The sequence below is a fragment of the Xenopus laevis genome, chromosome 2S, assembly GCF_017654675.1.
Source record: "Xenopus laevis strain J_2021 chromosome 2S, Xenopus_laevis_v10.1, whole genome shotgun sequence".
Lineage (NCBI taxonomy): Eukaryota > Metazoa > Chordata > Amphibia > Anura > Pipidae > Xenopus > Xenopus laevis.
Genome location: NC_054374.1, coordinates 44111482 through 44136453, shown reverse-complemented (window position 1 = coordinate 44136453; position 24972 = coordinate 44111482). Strand labels below are relative to the sequence as shown.

General features: G+C 38.1%; 1 long non-coding RNA gene across 1 annotated transcript; it reads right to left on the bottom strand.

Annotated features, from left to right (window-relative positions):
- Positions 1-2667: 2667 nt before the first annotated feature.
- Positions 2668-24521, bottom strand: LOC108709387. The gene is made up of 2 exons (XR_001934620.2): positions 23451-24521; positions 2668-4046 (listed from the first exon to the last, which is right to left on the bottom strand). It is a non-coding gene; the product is annotated as an uncharacterized LOC108709387 (long non-coding RNA).
- Positions 24522-24972: the final 451 nt, after the last annotated feature.

Here is a 24972-nt window from a genome sequence, read left to right as displayed (position 1 = left end):
CAGTACACCGGCTGCATAGGAGCATCAGTAGCAATGTTTGTTATAAATGCTGTTTTTTGCATACACGCCTGGCACACATAACACAGTGATTTTCTATAGAGGCTGACATTTTAGCCCAGTAAAATCTGTCTTTTATCAATTCAAAGGTCTCTGATGTCAGGAAATTGAACATTAATAACTTTGTTGCCAGGTATATTCATAAGACACATTTTTTTGAGAAAATAAATTAGTATATATTTGTTTTAATTAAAGAATATGCAGAAAATATCAAATCCATTATATATAAACATTGGGAGTTTCTCAGTAATGACAGTTTGGAAATTTGTTCAAGGAAAACCCCTTATTCTCCTTTAAACGATCTAGGAGCCTAGGGGATCAACTAACTAAGACTGATTTGATAGAGAGAGATAATCGCCTACCCATCTTTTTGGTACACCACAGAAGGGCACATATCCGAGCCTATCATGCCATTGTTGTAGTAGCATAATAAAGGGTCATAAAATGAATCATCCCTCGAAAGGATTCAACATTAAGCTTAAAGATTTTGCCACAATAGTAAACAACTGAGGTGGCTGGTATTACAGGTTGTGAAATTCCCAAGACGGGGAGGGGAAAGGGACAGATTGCTTTTGCAGCAGCAAGTCTTATGGATTGAAAAATTAAATACCTTAGTACCCATGAGATTGAACGAGGAATTGAGCTATGATAACCTGTTCATACAAATGTAAATATTTTGTTCCACAGTAAATATTCTGTAAATAGTTTGTACCCCAGTCACATACCTGGATATACACTGACACGATGGACATTAAATGGAACACTGAGAATTGAAACTATGGACTGGCATGACTCACGGACTAATATGGCACTATATGGTATAATATGGTACCTTGTATCCTTTTGGATGCGGACATTATTAAAAGAAATTCACTAATAACTGTCAATCATTGTTATGATGTCATCACCTAATTACAGAGGGTGGGGTTATTTGTTGACCTTCCCTTTAAATGTTTCCCTGCACACACTTTGTAAGTAGCACTTGATGAAGGGGCTTGTCCCCAAAACGTTTTGCTGAGATCTCGCCATAAATTAAAGAAAAAGCCTTGTAGTTTTTGCAGAAGCATTGAAGTGAGTGTGCCTTTGCTCCTATTTTTGTGTCCTTTTTCAAACTGTCTTCAACAGATTTCTGTATTAGAGTGTGGGGAAACATCATTTAAAATGTACATAATTTGCAGCAAATCAGCAATTATGCTAGCAAAAACAGAAACATTTTTATAAAGTACAAAAACCCTTTTGTACTTAGGCACCACAAATGGTAAATGCCTTTCACATGGCATTCTATCAGTCGCTAATAGGGTATTCAATTCATTTTCCTTTAGTTATAACAAATTAAAGAGAGATATAAAGGGTAATTTACAGTGGCGTAACTAGATATCATTGGGTCCCACAGCAAATTATTTTTCAGGCCCCCAAAATGTCTAGAGGATGACCTGTTTTACTAATATTTATTGTAATTACACATAAATTAGGGCCTCATGGGACCCCTATACCTCCTGAAGTGTTCACAATTGACACATGGCACTGTGGGAACCTTGAAGCTACCTCCTCGTTTGTGTTCCTGTGGTCGAATGACCAAAGAAATGTGTAAATAGGTATATTTACCTTTAATTTCTTCCCTGTGGAAGTTGCAAGGGAGATGTGTCTAAATAGGGAATGGTCTCTATGTTTAAAGGATTTTGCTGGCTGGCCCTGGAAGCTATAGTGTTTGGGGAGAAACAGGCAATCCATTCCAGTGGTCCAGTTCACCATGTTGGAGCTCACTTTCCACAGAAAGGCTGTCCTGTGGCAAAGTATTTAATCGTAGTTAAGTAAAGGTCTCTCTGAGCAGGGCAGAGAACTACAAGGAGCAGAGGGATTCGTGACCAGTTGATTGAGATTTAGTCTAAAGTGATTGTAATGCTGCCAGAAGGTGAGCCAAGCCAGACGCTGGTGAATTTGTGTCCCTTGAGGGGAGAGTCAGCAAGGCTTAGTGAGAAGCCCAGAGTGAGGAAACCAACTTGTATGGTGAGAACCCCAGTGTGGGGAAAAGTCTTGAATGCGTGCTGTTAAAATACTAATGAACTGTGTTCCTATATGGCAGTGACTTTATGTTGGAGGAGTTTTCCTGAATAAACCTGTGTTTTTTTTTTCCTGAAGACGCTGTCCTGTCTTTATGCTCCTGATCCTCTGCTTACCTGCTTACCATAGCTAATTTCCCCCAAAAATGATGTGTACAGGCAGCCAGATTGTCACAGTTCCCTTGGTATAATAGGAGCAGCAGCACAAGAACAGGATGCAGGTAGTGTTGGACTGGGACTCCAGGGGCCCATCCAAAAACCTTATACCAGGGGCCTACTTTCAGTACTATTATTCTTTCTCTCCTTGCTTACCCTCTAATCTCCTAGTTTATTTTCTTTACATACTATAATCTATTATTCCATCTATTTAGCCTCTTTGTTCTCACTGACTGTGAAGAGTTTTGCGGGCCTGCAAATGCGCATGGAGTAACTAACCTCTATAATTTGTAAATCTTATTTCAAATAAATTCCAAACAATAGTAACATTTGCAAATCTTGTATATCTACTGTGTGGGAATGGGAATGCTTATTCCAACAAATAATACAAAACTGACGCCAAACAGAATTGTTTTATTTAAAGTAATACAGTGTAATACAATCTTAAATGCACATATCTTTGCAGAATTATTTGTATTTCCCACCTATCCTGTCAAGTTTTGAGAGAGAGAGAGAGAGAGAGAGAGAGAGAGAGAGAGAGAGAGAGAGAGAGAGAGAGAGAGATTACACTGTACTATTAGCAGCCATGTACCCAGGTTACCATGAATTCTTCAAAGATATATTGCATATATAAAAGGAGAACAAGTGCACATAGAAAAATGAAAACAAAGTGCATATGTGGTTATAAAAAATAATCAGGTACCATTTTTAACCAATACAAGTAAAATTGTGAGCAAATAAATCACAGTCTTCAAGTTCTAAATAATTGTTTTCTCACTGATATTTTTGTTGCGACTGGAACCAACTACATTACAATTTGTTTACAGTAGGGTTGCCACGTTTTTTTTTGGGCGAAAATGTGCAGGGGGCAGACTGGTGATGTAGGGGGACGGGCCGGTGATGTCAGGGGGCGTGGTGGGTGACTTGAGGAGGTGGGGTGTGTGACGTCAGGGGCGGGACTGATGACGTGGTGATCAGCGATTGGTTGATTGCCATGTCATTCACTTCAATGTCCTGTCTGAATTTCCTAATTTGGAAATCCGGACAGCTCTTCCAAAAACCGATGCCAACCCAAGTTTACAGTCTGAAACATGAAATGGTATCTTAGGCTGAATTTCTGGTAGTTTAATGATTGATATACAGTATATGCACAGTGGTGATTAACATATACAAAAAGACAGACATTATAGCCTTTGGTACAATACACAATCTTATAAATCAATTCTTCACCAAAAAAAGTCAACAAAAATATATTATAAATTTATTACTTCAGTTTCCAAAGTAAAATAAAGCTTGTAATGTAATCTGATATAGGATTAAAAATACAAAGACAAGTTTGAACATTAACATTTACAAACATACAGTTCACATTTTTTCCCATGAATCACAATATTAATTAGCAGCGCTCATATTGTTGACAGAAATTCACCTTTACAGAACAAAAATGATCACAAGAATTTTTTTGCATCTATATTTTTGTCGTCTCTTACTAAGACATATTGCAGTGAATTTGGGTACGTTGGAATTCTCAAAACAATTTCTGCAACATAATGCACTTGAGTAGAACGAACAGCTAATAAATAGTTATAAAAATAGAAACATGTAACTATGAGACCAGAACCTTTCTTTGCACAATCCATTGCTTTAGGTTTCTTTCGTTTTCTTGTGTTTTCTTTTGTGATGTAACATATCCACTACTTTTCACGACATCTGGTGAATGACAAAGACAAAATAATCTGTCTATTCTGTCCAGGCCTTTCAAATCTTCTTTACCTGAAAACAAAAGTACAGTTTTGCATTAAGCGCCATTTCATTTTGCACTAATAGTACAATTCAACACAACATGTCTACTGCATAAATGCAAGATTTGAAAGTAACAATTTATATTTAATTTTTCTTGCTTTCAAGATATTAGCAATTATTAAACTCAAATTAAATGTACTCAATGAATTTGAAGTAACAGTGCCACCTGCTTTTCATTTGCCAACTAGCCACAATTGGCTGAAAATGCATTTGCCTAGGACTGTCCAGAGAAGATTGGATGACCCTTCCCTGTTCTCTTACTACCCAGAAGATCAGATGATCCTTTACTGTTCACTAACTAAAATTAACAGCTGGTACTGTTGTTTCAAATTCATTATGTTAGCATGCCATGTATGATGACCTAAAAATCACAAGGTGAACAGTTTCATAAAAATGAGATATATTACAATTATATTTTTGTGCTTTTTTTGCATTTTGGGGTGCCTAATGCATCAAGTTATGGTTGACAATGTGGAAAGGCCTGTTAAAATAATTGGTATGACATGGAACCTGACCTCAGGACTAGCTACTGATATCACTATGGTTCATCTCTCTCTCTCTGCATTGGCAAGTATAGAGAAGTATTAATTTTTGTTGGTAATCACTTTATTATAGGGCACCATCCAAGTTGTTGACCTCTTTTATTATACCTCTGGCAGCCAAGAAGGGGGTGGCATGACCTATCCCTTTGTACCAAAAGTAAAACTTGTCAATAGTGATGGGCGGTTTTCGCTTCTCCAAAAATTTGTGAAACAGAGAAAATTCTCATTGAAGACATTTTTTTGGCAAGCAACAAATTTTTGACGCATGATAAAGTCAATGGACATCATTTCTGCTGCAAAACCTGGCACAATTTTGTTCATTACTACTTGTCAATGTATTCAATGTAAAATAAAAGGCACAGGATCAAACATGTTTATCTAGCATAGAAACTTCTATTGTACTTCTTGTAAAATGGAAAAACAGAGAGGTTGCACATGGCAGTGCAACAACTGGCAACAAACAGCCATAGTAAGTAACATAGTAAGTAAGGTTGAAAAAAGACACATGTCCATCAAGTTCAACCTTTTAGGTTTTTTTTTCAACCTTCTAGTTTTTTTTTTCTGCCTAACTGCCAGTTGATCCAGAGGAAGGCAAAAAAACCCATCTGAAGCCTCACCAATTTGCCTCAGAGGGGGAAAAAATCCTTCCTGACTCCAAAATGGCAATCGGACTAGTCCCTGGATCAACTTGTACTATGAGCTATCTTCTATAACCCTGTATTCCCTCACTTGCTAAAAAGCAATCCAACCCCTTCTTAAAGCTATCTAATGTATCAGTCTGTACAACTGATTCAGGGAGAGAATTCCACATCTTCACAGCTCTCACTGTAAAAAACCCCTTCTGAATATTTAGGCGGAACCTCTTTTCTTCTAATCGGAATGGGTGACCTCATGTCAGCTGGAAAGACCTACTGGTAAATAAAGCATTAGAGAGATTATTATATGATCCCCTTATATATTTATACATAGTTATCATAGCACCGCTTAAGTGCCTCTTCTCCATCGTGAACATCCCCCATTTTTTCAGTCTTTTCTCATAGCTAAGATTTTCCATACCTTTTACCAGCTTAGTTGCCCTTCTCTGTACCCTCTCTAATACAATAGTGTCCTGTTTGAGTGATGGAGACCAAAACTGTACGGCATATTCTAGATGGGGCCTTACAAGTGCTCTATACAGTGGAAGAATGACCCCCTCCTCCTGTGACTCTATGCCCCTTTTAATACAGCTCAAGACCTTATTTGCCCCTGATGCTGCTGACTGGCATTGCTCGCTACAGCCAAGTTTATCATCTACAAGCTCCAAGGTCCTTTTCCATAATGGATTTGCCTAGTGCAGTCCCATTAAGGGTATAAGTGGCTTGGATATTCTTACACCCCAGGTGCATGACTTTACATTTATCAACATTGAATCTCATTTGCCACTTAGCTGCCCAGATTGCCAGTTTGTCAATTGAATTAATTGGGCTGGATAGTTTTGTGTCATCTGCAAACACTGATACATTATTTACAATACCCTCCCCTAAATCATTAATGAACAAGTTAAATAAAAGTGGACCCAATACCGAGCCCTGAGGGACCCCACTAAGAACCTTACTCCAAGTAGAGAATGTCCCATTAACAACCACCCTCTGTACCCGATCCTGTAGCCAGTTTGCTATCCATGTGCGACCAACTTCATTAAGCCCAATAGACCTTAACCTTTATATTGGGGAGGCGGTGTTTTAAGTCGATTTAACATTTATTTGCACTATAATATTCTCTCTTTCTCTCAGGGAGATCTGCTGCTTTCAATTAAAGGGGTTGTTCATCTTCAAACAACTAGTTGTTTTCCAATAGATCACCAGAAATAACGACTTTTTCCAATTACTTTCAATTTTCTATGTGTCAACGTTTATTTCACCTTCTAAAGCAGTTCGATTTGATACAATAGTTGCTAATACTCCAGAGATGCTGCTGAGAAATGTATCAACTAAATGTAGCAAAATTGTAACAGTTCAGAATCTGCACCTGAATTACTGACCTGCCAGACTCAAACACCAGAGACACGAACATTCAAATGGCAAAACAGTAAAAAATAAATAATGAAAAGTAATTGAAAAAGTCTGTGTTTCTGGGGAACAATCTGAAAACAAATGAACTGAAAAAACTGTTTAGAAGGTGAACAACCCCATTAAAGGAATACTGTCATGGGAAAAATTTTTTTTCCAAAATGCATCAGTTAATAGTGCTGCTCCAACAGAATTCTGCACTGAAATCCATTTCTCAAAAGAGCAAACAGATTTTTTTATATTCAATTTTGGAATCTGACATGGGGATAGACATATTGTCAATTTCCCAGCTGCCTCAAGTCATGTGACTTGTGCTCTGATAAACTTCAATCACTCTTTACTGCTGTACTGCAAGTTGGAGTGATATCACCCCCCTCCCTTTTTCCCCCCAGCAGCCAAACAAAAGAACAATGGATAGGTAATCAGATAGCAGCTCCCTAACACAAGATAACAGCTGCCTGGTAGATCTAAGAACAGCACTTAATAGTAAAAACCCATGTCCCACTGAGACACATTCAATTACATTGAGAAGGAAAAACAGCAGCCTGCCAGAAAGCATTTCTCTCCTGAAGTGCAGGCACACGTCACATGACTTGGGGCAGCTGGGAAATTGACAAAATGTCTAGCCCCATGTCAGATTTTAAAATTAAATATAAAAAAATCTGTTTGCTCTTTTGAGAAATGGATTTCAGCACAGAATTCTGCTGGAACAGCACTATTAACTGATTCATTTTGAAAAATATGTTTTTTCCCATGACAGTATCCCTTTAAGCATTACACGAATGTGACTCTTCATTTGCTACAGCACAAGCACATATGCCAAAGTAAGGACAAATAGAAGGAAAGAAAAACCTGGGGCAGTGTTTAGTATTTTTGCAGTTTAGCCAGGGAAAAAACTTCAATAAAGTTTTTGCAAACCCTACCACTAGTGATGAGTGAATTTTTTTGCTAGGTTTCATCATGAAAAGACGCCCATAGATTCCAATAGGTGAAAAACATTCTTATGCAGCAAAAAAAAAAAAATTGTCACCCATAGACTTCAATGCATTGACAAAGTTTATCGGCAAAGAGAAACAGGTCAGATTCGCTCATCACTACCCACCACCAATGAAATAAGTTTTCCTTGTACTTCACTTTAAAGGGCTGCTATACCATCATTTTTTTCCAGCAGGATTGTGCTTTCTCTGGTATAATACCTATGTGTGCTCTGATTTAAATATCAGTTATGAGCAAACTTTAGTCCGTAGGGGCAGGCAGTAGGGCATCGGTAAGGACAGGGCCCCCGAGGGATACCTATGTGTCCCCCCCCCCTTGCTCCTCTCTAATACAGCACTGTATTAGTACTGAAATGGAGTGCAGAGGTGTGCAGCTATTTGCACAAAGCAATGGCAGCTACAGCTATTTCATTTATACTTCCACACTTTGAGGTGCATTGTAAATAAGCCCTTATACATGCAATAAGATTGATGTGGAAAGTGAGGAGGAGGTTGTGGCCAGCATGTTAGTGAAATAAGAGCTGCTTAGAAATACTTTTACAGAGGCTTGAGCTAATGCAGCAAATGGAAAATAAACATACTTTATACTTTCATTAAGCAATACCAAAGGGAAGACAAACAATTAAGTTATAGTAGCTGTACAAGAAGTATAAATAAATAATAGCTAGTAATGTATAGCATCTTGATACAAATGTGACACTTAAGAGTCAGTGTCGTTTTGAAGAAAGCACCACAGACTTGTAATGTGCAATTAAGCAATTACAGATATAAGTGCATTTCTTTAAGAAAAACACATACAAAAATTAAGACACAACATATGTACTTTAGCTCAGATGGAAGAAAACATAAACATGGGCCATTTCAAATGTGCAAAATGAATGTCAAAACAGCACAGATTGCTATAAATATTGAAAAATATCCTGATTTAGTTACAGACATGAAACTAAACAAACTGCCAAACAATATTATCCCAAAACAAAAAATTATAATCCAGGGCAGTTTTTAGATAGATAGATAGATAGATAGATAGATAGATAGATAGATAGATAGATAGATAGATAGATGATAGATAGATAGATGATAGATAGATGATAGATAGATAGATAGATGATAGATAAATAGATAGTAGATAGATAGATAGATAGATAGATAGATAGATAGATAGATAGATAGATAGATAGATAGATAGATAGATAGAAAGATAGAAAGATAGATAGATAGATAGATAGATGTCGCAGACGGCCATTAAAGTCTACGGGCGTCAAAAAAATCTCATTGTGCTGCAAAATTATCATATCAAGTCACTTATTACTTCCACCTAAGGAACATTTCCAAAATACAATCATTTATCACCCAAGATGCTGCCAAAATTCTTATCCATTCTCTCCTCATATCACGTCTAGACTACTGTAACTCTCTTTTAATTGGCCTCCCCCTCCAGAGACTGTCACCTCTCCAGTCCATAATGAACACTGCTGCGAGGCTCATACACCTCAGCAACCGCTCCTCCTCTGCCTCGCCATTCTGTCAATCCCTGCACTGGCTTCCACTACCTCTCAGAATTAAATTCAAATTAATGACCCTGACATTCAAAGCACTTCATAACTCTACCCCTCCCTACATCTCTGAACTCATCTCTATATACTCACCCAACTGCTTACTACGCTCCTCTACTGACCTGCTACTCATTACCTCCTCACATGCTCGCATTCAAGACTTTGCAAGGGCTGCACCCCTCCTCTGGAACTCTCTCCCATGGTCTGTCTGACTTTCTCCCAAGATTTCTGCTTTCAAGAAATCTCTTAAAATGCACTTCTTTCGAGAAGCCTACCCTCACTCTGCCTAACTACCAAATTCAACACCACATACAGTACCACATTTCTCACCCACTTAATTCGATCTTGCCCCCTCCACACCTTGTGTATTACTCCCTTCCCTTTAGAGTGTAAGCTCTTTCTGCATAGGGCATTACTCACCTTTTGTTCCGGTATTGATTGTAATGTATGTAACTCCATATGTTTTATGTATATAATTCATGTGATTTAGTTGTATAATCACATTTACTTTACATCGCTACACAATATGTTGGCCCTATGTAAATACATGTTAATAATAATAATAGTAATAATAATATATACTGGGCCGGATTTACATAGCAGGCGCCCCTAGCCTTTGTGGTGGCCTTTCCACAAATCCCGGCCCATGTATATATCATTATACTTTGGGTGTAACAGCAAGGTCTGTGCTTCCTTTGCACCCAGCCAGAGTTTTCTATCAGTCCTTAGCAGAATGTGCTATGATACATGCCCCTCTCTTCAAGACAGCTTTGATTTCATCAGGGCACTGATATTCTCATCAACATGAGGCTAGCTCACAAGGAGTGGTAAAATCATTGCCCGGGACATGGCATTTAGTTGATGCAAGGATATGTGATCTGCTGAGGGTAGAGAGGGTCAGGCAAAGTTTCTGCAGAAAGATTAATTGTATGGTGATTTATAGAATTTCTTTGGAAGATCATAGATGAGTTAAAATAAAAAGTGAGTCTGCCTGCCTGTTTCAGCAATGGGTTTTTGTCCCCCACTTGGACGAAACAATGCTATCTTAAACTGAACCTAACAAAAACTAAACTGAGCATCTTTCCATCTAATCTAGGTCCTTCTTCCTTAATTACTTTTACTACTGAAGACATGCTTAGTAACCCTGTCAACTCAGCACATCTTCCTCATGTTATCATATTAACATCACAGTCAAAAACTGTCACTTCTTCTTATGCAATATTGATAAAAATGACCCATGTCTTTCACAAACAACAGTTATTATACTCCCCCATGCCCTCACCCTATCCCACCTAGACTATTGCAACTTGCACATTTTCATCATGGCTTACCATAAAGCAAAAAATAATGCATAAGCTCTTCCTCATAACATTTAAAGCCCTTCATTCCTCTGCACCTCATTACATCGTCATACATTTATGTCATCTCCTCCATTCCTCTCAGAGCTACTACCTGATCTCACCACCCATTTCCTGCTTCATTTGCTACCTTAAACCTTGCTCTCTTGATGCTTCGTCTGGCACGATCACCAAAGAGTTAATTTTTCTCAACATGCCAAACCCGATCAGAGAAGGATAACAGAAAATGCAGGGCATCGGGCTGAGGACTACATCAGCTTGGCCCCAATACAATTTTTTAACTTGGCTGAACAATATCTAGCTGATTTTTGTCCAGGTAATGGACTGGCAGGCCCATTTGAGGTCCTTATACAAGGCTCATATTGGCGCCTTTTATTGTCCCTTTAATGGCCACCTTTACATCTGGATTCCTCCAAAGTAAATCTTCCTTCGATCTCTTCAAAAATGAACTTAAAGTATTTTTGCACTTGCATAACATCTGACTCAGTTCTGGCTAGTTTAATGCAGTGACAAACACTGTAAACTGCAGCACTACAATTGTTGAGGGAGCATGTTAAAAGGACAAGGAAAGTTAAACTAAAGGCTAGAAATGTTGTACATTATATTTTGAGCTTCTGTGCCAGCCCCAGACAACTAAAGCCCTTTAGCAGGGAAGATCTGTGCCTCCAAAGATGCAGTAGCACCCCATCTTATTTCTGCTGATTCACTACACATGCTCTGTGCTGCTGTCACTTACTGAGCTTAGGGACAGACTCAAAATATACAGTACACATAGAATATAAATGTCACAGTATAAAGCTGATTAGTAATTAATATGGATAATTACTACATGGCAGGGCAGCACAGAAACCAGTGCAACAAGCATCAGAATTTAATAATCAGCCCTGTAGCATTAGCTTATATGACAGGCCAACCTCATTTTCTGCTTGATAATTTGCAACAACCCCTAAGCTTAGCTTCTCAACAGCTGCTCAGAGCCCACTGAGCATGTGAGTGTTGCAGACACTTTCCAAGATGGTGACCCCCTGTGACAAGTATTCAGGTTGCTCGCTAATTCCTTCAATATAAGCTGCATATGAATAATACTTATTTAAGGCTTATTTAGTAATCAGTCAAGATGCAGGTTGCAAACATTACCCCCTAGTCAATCATGTGAACAGATTACTATTTATTTGTACAGCGTGTGGATTTTATAAGCAGTCCATGTTAAAAGGATGAAGTTGCAACTTTAACGGTGTATTTTAGGCAATGACACAGGCAACAAAACGAAAGGTAACGAACTGCACAGTGTGTGCCACAGACTCACGGTGCTAACAGTGCCCTGCAACACTTTTAACCAGAAACAACCCAGCAAGTAGGGCTATGCAGAAACCTATACAGCACTGACTCCATTTCATTTCAGGACAGCTATACTTTTTTCTCTGCATCTCTCCTTCCACTTTCACAAGGTAGCTGAAAACCAATAAGAGTTTTCCTGAAGCTTAAGCAAGAATGTGAAATGAAAAATGGTAGTAGCCACAAACAAACCTAACACTACAACAAACAGGCAATGATGGGCTCATTTATTCATTTGCAGCCATGTGACTTTTGCTGCAGTACAAATTGGAGGCATTTATTAAAGGTACTTGCATCCAAAACTGCTCTTCACAGACTGGCAGTCTCTATGGATAAACTACCTGTTGAGTGCATTCATAGAATAACAATACCTCTACTAGAATACACATGTTTAAGACATAGAAATCCACTTTTGTTGTTTTTTAAATTTGCAGAATTTAGTAATCCACTTTTGTTGTTTTTTAAATTTGCAGAATTTAGTACTGGATTAAGTTCAAACAGAAAAACAAAGATGCCTGTGCCAGCAATGTAAAAAGATGGTATAATGGTATGAGTAAAACATAGGTACCATTGCCAGTGCTTTCAAGAGTTAAACTGATTTTTTTTATGAACTAATGGTTTCATTTCATTAAAAGTAACACATGAGCTATAATGGAAAGGAAAGGAAACATTGTTACAAAACACTTCACCTTTATCATCAATTTGAAACTGTTGCCATCTTGTGTTTGACATAATTATTGCAACAGTGAAATTTATAATGCCAAGACATTTGCTGGGTCCTGGACCTGAGCGTGTATCACTATTTACAATATTACAGATGTGCCGTTTGTTAAACAAAGGGACATATTTTTAAAAGAGGAGTGGAAAGTTATTAAATGGAATAATGTGCTGTACATGGCAATACTCACAATGCTGATACACTGAAGAGGCACAAACTTTCCTAGAAAAGCTGCAGTTACAGAAGTGAAAGCAGGGGAATGAGAGGTAATAGGAAAGTCCATGTAATGGGCAAGTCAAACATCAGACAAGTTTGTATAGCAAGCCAGATGTCAATGTGAGTAGAAAGCTGGCAACAAGTCCACAAAACAGGTCCAAGATCAGAATCAGGACATCCAAAGATACAGGACAAGGACTAGAACAGGAACACTTACTCACACAGCAGGAATACATAAGCTTTCCTTATGCCTGGGCAACAGATGAGGCATAAAATATAAAAATAATCAGCTTGCCATTTTGCAACTATTTGGGGAAATCAGCTGATGATTAAAGGGTTGAAATATGAAGGTATTAGATGTTACCTTGGATTATCATGACGGCATATGCTTTAGTGTAAATCTCACTGAATAAATTCCTCATATTCAATTTAATGATAAAAAAAGAATCTCTTAATTATGTTACAGATTTCTCCATAGCCTTTAATGGCGGTTCCATGTGATTAAAATTGTTAGATATGTTTTCTTATCACACTGAATTGGTCAATTATGCCTTGCGTAACGCATGGATAAATAGTGCTCAGTGATTTTGGCAGCTTAGTGACGTAATTTATTCTTAATGTGTATTAGAAGAAACGAGACAATGGGGGTCATTTCTAAACTTCGCGCAGGGCAGATTGGTTCGCAAAGTGAATATAATTGCCCTGCGCATGGTTATATTTATAAAGCTGAATAAGAAGGTGCAAACAAAATTGCGATTTTTTTTTTCACAGTGCAAATGTCTGTAGCAGCTTTTTAAATATGTCATAATTCGCAAATTGCGAATATTTATGCGCACGCTCTGCGACTCAATTACGCCATAACTTTGGTGGCGGATAAAATATTCGCAAACCAGTTCCACAAACTGTGAATTTAAGTTACTGTCAGCGCTTTTTTCGCGCACAACAACCACGTACATTGGATGCGCTCGCGCAAACTCCCATCTCATTTTCGCGCCATTTGCGAAAATTTATTCACACTGCGAATTCGCAAAAAACGGAAAGACGGGCAAAGCAGTGCAATATATTAGCGTTCAGGAAAAAACATGCGCAATACAACCATTTGCAAAAAATATGCGCTGAGCGAACTTTATATATGACCCCCAATGTGTTGTGAGAACTGAGGATTTTAGAAGTTACCCCTGAGTACCATGAACTGTATAAAAGCACTTAGCCTTTGACCTTGTGCCTTTATATGATCACGGAGCTTCTGGGTAACTTTTAAAATCCTTATACAGTATTTTACATTAGTTCTTAGTTTTACATGTCTTTTATTTTAATTGATGTGGAGAGTAGAAAAGTGGAAGAAAACACCTTTTTTGAAGGTGACATCAAGAGAAGGCACCAATGTGTAAATTATGAAACAGTATTTTGCATAATCATGTCATGAAACAGACATTTTTAGTTCTCACATGATGAGCACTCTTTATACATGTTTACCATTTCTAACACCAAGGCATTTTCCACATACACCCTATGGGTAAGATATGTTAAGTGCACCCCTTTAGTCAAGCATCACTTACAAAAACAATAGCAGTCCACACTCTAAACATAGTACATTTTAACCAATCCTTTCACAAACTTGGTTTCAGTTTGTACACCTCAATACAAGTCTTTGTATAACCTACACAGCCAATCAGAAACAAACTCCCCACCACATATCAATTAGTAACAAATCCTATTTCTTCTTCTGAAAAGAAGTACTAAACATTTTAAGTTAACATTATTTCTCTTGCTTTAACAAACCCTACTTTGTTCAAGGCACCACCATTTTTTCCATTTCAGCCCCAATAAACAATTATCTCCCTTTCATTCATCTTTTCCCCCACCACACAAAAATCCCTTTACCCAGCCAAAAAAAAAAAGCATGCATCATGGACCCAACCACAACCCCAATATCTTCTCTCCCTGCTACTCCCTCCATTGATGATCACCTTCCTTATCTCCCCCCATTAGTGTGCCAGAAAAACTGCCCTCTTCCATACTTTTCTCCTAGCATCATGAATCATGCCAACTTCAATGCCTTGTAAAGAGCATAATGATCGTAAGGTTTGTGTAGATGTCTGCAGATTCCTGGAAAACAAAATGTGGTTTCACCCTCTACCAGCAGATGGCATCAGGGCATTGTGTTCGCACCACTCTTTCTTCATAAGATTTCTACCATTATCATTCTAGCAGAAGATGTTCAGACATCCATGTAACCTAAAAAATGAACTTACCAGACAGAAATTGTTCACAGTACAGAAAAAAGGGAACAAAATCATTTAATATCCACCTTAAATGATGATATCACTTATACTGAAAGCTGAACAGTCAAAGACAGGGTTTTAAAGTTTCTGATAATGTTATGGTATCATGACTGCAGTCCTGTACCTCTGTCACTGTGTATTGTGTAGCGTATTGGTGCATATTGGTCTAGCTACAGAGCTTTATGAGAGATATTGGGAGACCAATTATTCAAAGAAGGAGCAAAAAATACATGCATGAACAAACTAACTAAATAGAGGCTCCCCCGGGTTTAATATTGTGTTTTTTTTCTGTGCATAAACAATGCTACATCATATAGAATATTACTGTTTTTGGACACATCAGCAGATCTGAGTAAGTGCATTACACAATGCTTGACCCATTTTTGACAGCAAATCAATCCACTCTGAAATCTACAGCTGAAAGAAATGTATTTACTGTATCACTACAGCCATTTTATACAACACAAAGACCCAAAGTACGATAAATACATTATGTGCACAAAGAGATCTATTTAGCACAATATGTCAGGCATGTCATCTAGTAGGTAAAAAATAAAACATTACACAAGGCATACTGGCCCATCAGGTCTATTATGAAGAAAAACCCAACCACCACTAGTTAAACATTCAATTCAGTTCAGTTTGGGTCACTAAAGGTAATATAACTTATAAGGGCACATCCACATTAAGTATTACCATGAAGTGGGCAATGCGATATGGGCATTTAGAAATGACATCAATTCAGTTCAAAAATAAGTATGCAAGGAGAAATAAACCCATAATATTTCAGTGCATTTTTTAATTGAATCAAGATGATACAGTGATATAAAAACCTCAGCCCCTAACTTAAAAGACTTATGCAGAAATGTCAATGTTTCAGAAAATGATGGGCTTTAAAATTATGTACAAGTATAGGATCCATTATCCAGAATGCTTGGGAGCTGGGGTTTTCTGGATAACGGATCTTTCCATAATTTGGATCTTTATATCTTAAGTCTACTAGAAAATCATGTAAACATTAAATAAACCCAATAGTCTGGTTTTCCTTCCAATAAGGATTAATTATATCTTCATTTGGATCAAGTACAAGTTACAGTTTTATTCAGAGAAAAGGGAAATCATTTTTAAAAATGTGGAATATTTGGATAAAATGGGGGTATGGGAGACTGGCATTCCATAATTTCGAGCTTTCTGGATATTTGTTTTCCGGATCCCATGCCTGTACTACTGGATAGCTGCAGATCGGAGATAAATGGCTGCTTAACAGGAAGAGCCCCTCCTGGCATGGCACATTATAACTAATCCATTGACAGAAAGCATTCAAATCTGCCTAATAAAGACTCCGAATGCCAGATTTAATTAGTACAGTCCTGACTCCTTGATATCTGGCTTCTAAGCAAGGATGAGAACCCTATGTCCAGTTAACAATCACATTGTAACATAATCTGATGTGTTGTTTCAATGTGGCCCAGCGTTAAAGCCAGACACACTTAATCTCCAAAAGCATCAGCCCGGTTGCAGACACACTTAGTGGATATTATGCATTTTGGCAAGGCAGCGTCTAAGGCTGAGAAACAGACCCTCCGCTTGTATCTACTGTCTTCTGTGTATGCACTCATAGCCACTGTGTTGGCCTAGGTTCTGAAACATGTAGAGGAGTTCTACTTTGTGTGTCTGCATCCCGGCCGATATGGTGGCTCTGAATGCAGACACAAAAGACAGGAGATATGAGCCAAGGGGCTATTTCTAGGCCTGCGTTTATATGCAGGCTGAGAAACATTCTCTGTGACAATAATATCTGGTTACCTTCCCATTGTTCTGTTGTTAGGCTGCTGGGGGGGGGGAGGTGATATCACTCCAACTTGCAGTACAGCAGTAAAGTTTATCAGAGCACAAGTCACATAACTGAAGGCAGCTGGGAAACTGACAATATGTCTAGTCCTATGTCAGATTTCAAAATTAAATATAAAAAAAATCAATTTGCTCTTTTGAGAAACTGATTTAAAAATGTTCACATGTTGTAACAAGCTTTGTTTTGGTAAATGTTGTACAAATTGTTAGTAAATGCTTCTTTTTCAATTTGAAGCTGCCGGCAATTTATTGTAAGCATTTACATGACAGCAGGAGATTAGTGATGTGTGGGTCAACTAAAACTCAATGCACACCCAAACACTTACCCGGCCCAGCAGCACCCACTCACGACCCTAACCCATACCAATCCAAGGCAAACACAGCTCTTTAGCAGTAGATCTGTGCCACGAAAGAGGCCCATGTAGCTCACTGAACAGTTATGTCCCATGTGGCCCCCTTAAATTGATGACTAACTCAGAGTTAGGGAGCTGAAAAGCAGGAAGTAGTGTTCTGGCTAATATGTTAGACATCTAGTCACTCCAGCCTTTATACATTACATTTTTGGCTAACTAACTATATTAAAAACATTTTTTATTTTGCACATAAGATCCATTTACACAGTTTTTACACTGAACTGTTCCTTTAATAATCATCCCTGTAGCATCAGCTTATATGACAGGGAAACCTCACATTCTGCTTGATTTGTTGCGATGACCTCTAAGCTTAGCTTCTCAAAAATTGCTCAAGGCTCACTGATCATGTGCATGTCGCAGACGTTCCAAATAAAATCCAAGATGGAAAACTCTTGTGACAACTTTTGAAGGCCTGTAGTATTACTACTATAGAGATGCTCAATCTTTAGGCTGTTTCAATTAGTTCAATATATAAAATATGTTATTTATAGCTATATTCATTTTAAGGGTTAAGTTCTCCTTTAAAACATTAAATCCACAGGCATGCCACTGCCTCTGTGCACCATATGATGTGCTGTGTCATTTTGTAATACACGTATAGTGCTGCCGGGGCCAACATTTACAATAAAAAAAAATACTGTTACCCCCAGCCGTTGTGTGGGCTCTTTTAGCCTGCACCTTTGGATGGGGAAAATATTTTTGCCCAACAGGTGCCCTTTAAGGCTTGTGGCAGCAATCTGATTTGTAACGCACTAATTTGTAAAGAAACTTTGCAAACTGATTTTTAGCAATCTGTTATGATTATGAGAAGGATAGGTTTTATTCCGTTATATATAATATATCACACTTTTTTCTCCTGCTCATAAACATACTTGCACCCATATATATGCCTTGAACTTTGGAGACCACTACAACACTTGCTGAGCCTGCTCTGTGCTCATTGATGAAAAGGAACCCTGGAATTACCACCAGCTTGGAGAGTAAATCCAGGCTTTGCCTTAGCATAACGCATAAATAGCTGCAATTGACGTGCACCAAATAAATCAAACACAAATGCTGTTATTAGAAATAAACTCTGCAAGTAACTCCATTCTAATACAATTGCATACAAATCTGTGTATATCACAACTTGCAAACAATTGGCCAAATAGATGCTAAATTTGCATTCATATTAGTGTATTGCATTCAAGTTGCAAATGAAACAACATGGGAAAAACACTGCACTGTGGGGGAAAACTTGCACATAAGATAATCCACTTTGAAGGCCTTCTGCCACAAACTCCATTATGGGGGAACAGCATATTTCCTAAGCTGGTGTCCATGCCATGCCCTAAAGTATGGCTGGATCAAAGTTGCTACCATGACAAACATCTGGATGAGAGACAAAAATATATTTTCTCCCTAATCAACCTGTTGAACAACCTGTTAAACTAAGCAGCTTTTTGTGGTTATTTGCTTGATATAAGTGCCACCTAAAGTATAGTTATCACTTTGCTTTGTGGTAAAATCACCCCTGCTTAGTGACGCCAGTTGTATCTTGTCCAACTGCAATTTTGGCCAATGGCCAGCAATGAAGATTGTCAATTCGCTGTTCCCATACTGATAAGTGAGGAGTGCTGGAGGAACGCCGTTTCGCAGCATTCCACAGCAAAAGACTGACTGAAACCTGACAGCAGCTCTAGGGTATTCCCACAAACGCTGTTTAGAGTCTTTTTAAGTTTTTTTGTGTTCTAAACAGTTAAAATTTGATACAGTGACTAATGTATACATTGTACCAGTTGCTTAGTGGTTATACTCAGTGAAGGTTAAAGCAGATGCGCAATGTATCACTAACATACCAGATTGTAACAGTTCTGAAGATGAGTGATCTGGTTTACGGGGCTGTTACTGGTAAACAAGACAAGAACTAATTATTCTTAAAACTTACATTTTTGTAAAAAAATAGAAAGCGCATAAAATAAGCGGAGGTTTATAGTGTATTATTTGAAAAGATCAGTTTTGTGAAGGTGAACTTCTCTTTTTAACAGGCAGTATAGCCTGCATATCAATATATGCAAAAAGCATTATTTTTCTTGATATGTGGCTTTTTATTTATACATATGGGTTAATGTAATAGAGTCCTTGTCTGAGGAATTATTCAGAGACAGCTGTAATATTGAACGGGCATTTGTGACCACTAGGGTCTAGTGATGTGCAGGTTGAACTGAAACGTCTGGGAACTGCATCTTGGCGGGAGATCATGCTCACCAACAATGGGAGTTTTAACCTTGAAAGCAAGTAAGTTGCAGGTAAAGCTTAGTCCCTGTGAAAAACATATAATGAAGCAATAGCGTTCGTAATGAATCAGATGAAAGTGAGTGCAGGACTGGGCAGACCAGGAATGACTTTGACATAGCTGGCCAGCTTGAATATATTACAATATATGGTCAAACAATCCCTGTTTTGTTTGTTTGTTTTTAGAAGCTTAATGAACAAAATATCTTAATGCCATATCTTAATGCCATATATATATGGATAATGGATGGAGTGCAGAGGACATTTTGTCTTTGTCTACACCAACCTAAGCAAGCCATACTTTTCTTCAGGATTCTTCCATGTTAGTGACATTATCACTTATACTCTGCCCCTTTGGTGAGCGCCGCTACCCCTGCCATTACTTAAAGGGGTTGTTCACCTACCAAATACTTTTTTCAGTTCAGTTGTCTTCAGATTGTTCCCCAAAAATAAAGACTTTTTTCAATTACTTTTCATCATTTATTTTTTACTGTTTTTTCCAAAATCTAAATTTAAAGTTGAATGTTACAGTCTCTGATGTTTCAGTCTGGCAGCTCAGTAATTCAGGTGCAGACTCTAAACTATTAAAATTTTGCAACATTTAGTTGATACATTTCTTAGCAGCATCTCTGGATTATTAGCAAATATTGTATCAATTCTAACAGCTGCCTGAATGAAACCCAGAGATTCTGCTCAGCAGGGACAAATATAAGAAATGTATTAACTAAATGTATAACAGTTTACAGGGTCGGCGACCCCCCCCCCAGAACTGACTGCTTTAGAAGGTAAAAAAAGACACTTTAGACTTCAATATTAGAAAAACAGTGACACATATAGAATAGAAAGTAATTGGAAAAAGTCATTATTTCTGGTGATCTATCGGAAAACAACCAGTTGTTTGGTGAACAGCCCCTTTAAGTCTGCAGGATGATGGATTGGTCATATCATATGTCTAAATGTTTTAGGTTTGGTGTGGATCAGAACATTCTTGACCAGCTCATCACTACTAGGGTGTTAGCATCGCTGCTGAGAACAGCTGTATAGCATCCTTACATATGCTTGCAAAATCATATATCCACTCTGAATCCACTTTTAGTATGATGCAGAGAATGCTATTCTGGGAGAATTTGCGATAGTTTTTCATTTCGTTTTTATTGAGCAGCTCTACAGTTTGCAGTTTTAGCAATTGGTTGCTAGGGTCCAAAGTACCCTAGCAACTATGGATTGAATTGAATAAGAGACTGGAATATGTATAGGAGAGGGCCTGAATATAAATATGAGTAATAAAAAATAGCAATAACAATAACTGTGTAGCCTTACAGAATATTTGTTTTTAGATGGGGTCAGTGACCCCCATTTGAAAGCTTGAGTCAGAATAAGAAAGCAAATAATTAAAAAAATATAAAAAATAAAAAATGAAGGCCAATTGAAAAATTCCTTAGAATTATCCATTCTATAATGTACTAAAAGCGCTACATGCGCTGGATACTGGCAAGTAACTCTAATTGATAAGAACTTGTAAGTATTACACATGGGAAGGACAATGGAATTGTGTTCTTTACAAAATCCCACCGTGTATCATACCCCAGACAAGCATTAGTTACAACTCCAAATACTTCTGCCAGGTTTAAATTTGCTGAGTGGTGAAGCAGTTCAATCCTTCAATAAAAAGGAGTACTGTTTACAATTGTATACCAGCCCCCCCCCCCCTTAGGTATTATAGAAGTGACAGCCCCTTTCTTGAAATGTTGGTCTGACCTGAGCTCATTAAAGAAACTGAATTGTACATTTGCTAAGCTAGTAGGAGCTTGGTACCACCCTCAAACAAATCTGATGAATTTTGCTGCAAGTGTCTGGTGATTCTGGGTAGAGTAAAGCAAATCAAATCCTATATAAAATAAATCAGAAACTCAGGAGGATTTTCAACAAACACCAAGTCCCTGTGTTTTTCAAACCTAGCAATACACTGAGACAAAAACTGGTACACCCAAAGGATCCAACACCAAAAGAAAAACAAAGCAATGTGGTTTACAAAGTCCAGTGTAGCGAGGAGTGCACAGATCTATACATTGGGGAGACAAAACAACTGCTCTCAAAAGCGAATGGCTCAGCATAGGAGGGCAAACTCTACAGGGCAAAACTCAGTTGTCTTTCTACACCTAAAATACAAGGGACACTCCTTTGAAGATAGCAAGGTCCAAATCTTGGATAAAGAAGACCGCTGGTTTGAACTAGGCGTGAAAGAGGCAATTAATATCAAGGTGGGGAAACCATCCCTGAACAGAGGCGGGGGCCTTTGACACCACCTGTCTGCTACATACAATGCTGTTCTAACATCTGTACCCCAGCGGTTTCAGAACACTTCATAAATCCATTCATGCAACTCTCACAAGTAACACCTGTCTCTAGGAGTTGCGTGACACATTGGATAATCCTATCACAGTAACTACACAGAATCAACACCTCTATGAATTTCTTCTGATCTCACCTCTTTGAAGAGTTACAGTGTGCCATTGTGGTTGAATTAGTGGAAGAGTTTATATGCCGAGAACTTCCTACACCAGTCAGTTGAACTGAAGAAGCTGTTCGTATGAGTAGTGAAACGTCTTCATTGATTACTCAGCAAGTCCAGTTGTTTTTAAATTTACCTATACTAGATATACCATGACCTGGATGAATGAAAATCTTCATAGTCATAAAATAAATCCCTCCTCCAAACTATGGCTGATCCCACTGCCCCAGCCCACCACTGGGGGCAGCCCACTTCTAAAAGTCAGTAGTAGTAGTAAATAACACTGGGCTGGGGGTAGAAGGATTAATTAAAAAAAAACAATAAACACCTCTTAGTAGTGATACTGATACATTCCTATAAATTATAGTTTAATATAAATGCAACTGAGTTGCAAATATTGCAGCCCACCAACTGCATTTATTAGAATATAATAATGCATTTTAAAAGCATGTAGTCCTGTAGAAACATTATATGCATGGTTTATTAAGGGGATGTTCAAAGTATGCGCAAATCATTCAGATATAAGCAACCAAATAAATGCTAGGGTTTTTCTTTATATCAGAATGTCTTACTGTGATGATTACTATAGTTGCTGTCTTGCAATGGAGTTCTTAGTTTGACTCCAACCTGGACACAATGCAAGGAGTCTGCATGTATTCACTGTTTCTGCATGAATTTCAGCTGCTACTCTGGCTTCCTCTCTTACTCTTAAAAGGCAGTTAACTGATTTTAGATGAAATTGATCCAACTGTGTATTTGCCAATGTGATATGGGCCTTAGATTGTAAGCTCTGTTAGGCAAGGGACCAATGTTTAACGATGAATAGTTCCAGTACAGTGCCATATAAATGTATCTGTGCTGTACAAATAAAGAAGAAAAAAATATTTATTTCTGTTAGAATCGTTTATAAATATGAAGTGATTTGTTGTATAACAGGTTTTCAATAGTTGCCCAGATGGAGAAGCTATATTATTTTAGACAGATACTCTCAAGAGGAAAATATTTCCTGGCATTCTAGCCACTTGATTTGCTCTGTAAGATAGAATGTTGGGAAATGTCCAGATCTGTGTCACTACATTTGACACGACATTCAACCTACGTTATAAATAAAAGAACAAAGCAATCAGCAGGAAACATTTGATGATAATGAATTGTACTAACCATTCCTCAGATATTAGGGACACCTTTATCTCTAGTAATGAAAAAAATATACAAAGACTACAAATGAAAAACAAATCACAAAAAGCACAAAAAAAATTGACATGGCTCACCTTCCTTTATGTTGCACCACTTCCTTTGGTGAATCGGTTAAGACAAGGCTTTCCATTGAAGTTGCCTTTCAATTATTCCCTAATTGCCACGGTCTGTTTTTCCTGATAAGGTTGGTTCACTTCCCGTACACAGTTAAGTGCTGATGAGTTTTTCAATGTATAAAGTGCTTTTTCTAAGATGCTACTGCTTATTTTCTTTCAAATCATTTTTTTTACAGTGATCATTTTACAGAGTTTGATTTGCCCTTTGCAGCAGACCCCTCCTTATAGATTTAATACAGTTATGTTTATTTTGTCTCACGGTTATTTCTTTGGAAGATTACTTTGTACTTGTTAACAAGAGGCGATTCTTCATTCCTTTCATCACAGGTGGCATCCTTATTTCCATACCTATTTTGCAAAGCTCTCTGGGATTAACTTTCTCTGAGCATTTTCCCAACAGCAGCAGCATATCTGTAAATTGGAGCCATCTGGGTGGTTGCTATGGGAACTAAAAGGGATACCATGACAACGAATTTGGTTTCCCAGGAAACCGATGTTGCTATGGAAACTGCATCACTAAGGTCAGAATGAGTAACTTCAGATGAAAAGCAAGTCCAGCAGTTTAATCTTCTGGCATGTAAACCTGTTACACACAACAGAATCGAATGACATTCAGAATTTTGTTCATGCTGCTTGGCACTATCATAGATGGAAAAATATTGCAGTTTTGCTGCAACCTTGCAATGTGTACAAGCAGCTTGAAACAAATTGCTTAGTGAGTGTCGATCTACTTATACATTAAAGCAGACACATCTGTGCCGTTCTGTCACAATGAATAAAACAGAACAATGTGATTTGTTTTCTGATTTTTTTTTCTTTTGTAAGGGCCAATTAATAACACAGCTAAATGGAATCATATTGCTCTCAAAAGGATGCCTGAGAAAATGTTAGCAATACGGTGATCGTCTTTATGCATTGATATTCAGAAACTAAGCAGCAGCACTTATATTGGTAGAAGATGTAAGACCTAGCTCCTGTTTTTGTTGCGAAATGTTAAAGGAGAAACAAACCCTTTACCAAAAAAACCCTACCCCCCACCCCACGTAAACCCCCCCTCCCTTCTCCCCCCAGCCTAGCTGCCCCCCCCCAGGGAAATGCCCCTAACTTTTTAATTACCCCTCGGAGCAGAGTCACAGCATCGGAGATCACCGCAGCCATCTTCCGGGTCTTCGGTAAGTTAAAATGGAGACCGGCGATTTACCACAGTTGGAGCAATTTACCGGTTTGCGACAATTGCGCATGAGCCGAAGTGGACAGAAATTGGTAAAGCGCCAAAAGAAGACACGGAAGATGGCTGCCGTGAACTCTGATGCCGTGACTCTGCTCTGAGGGTAAGTAAAAAGTTTGGGGCATTTTGGGGAACTAGTCTGGGGGGAGGAGGAAGGGGGATCTACATGGGGTGGGGGGTAGAGGTTTTTTTTGGTAAAGGGTTTGTATCTCCTTTAACAAAATAAAGGTTAGATCCAGGCCCAGACTGGCA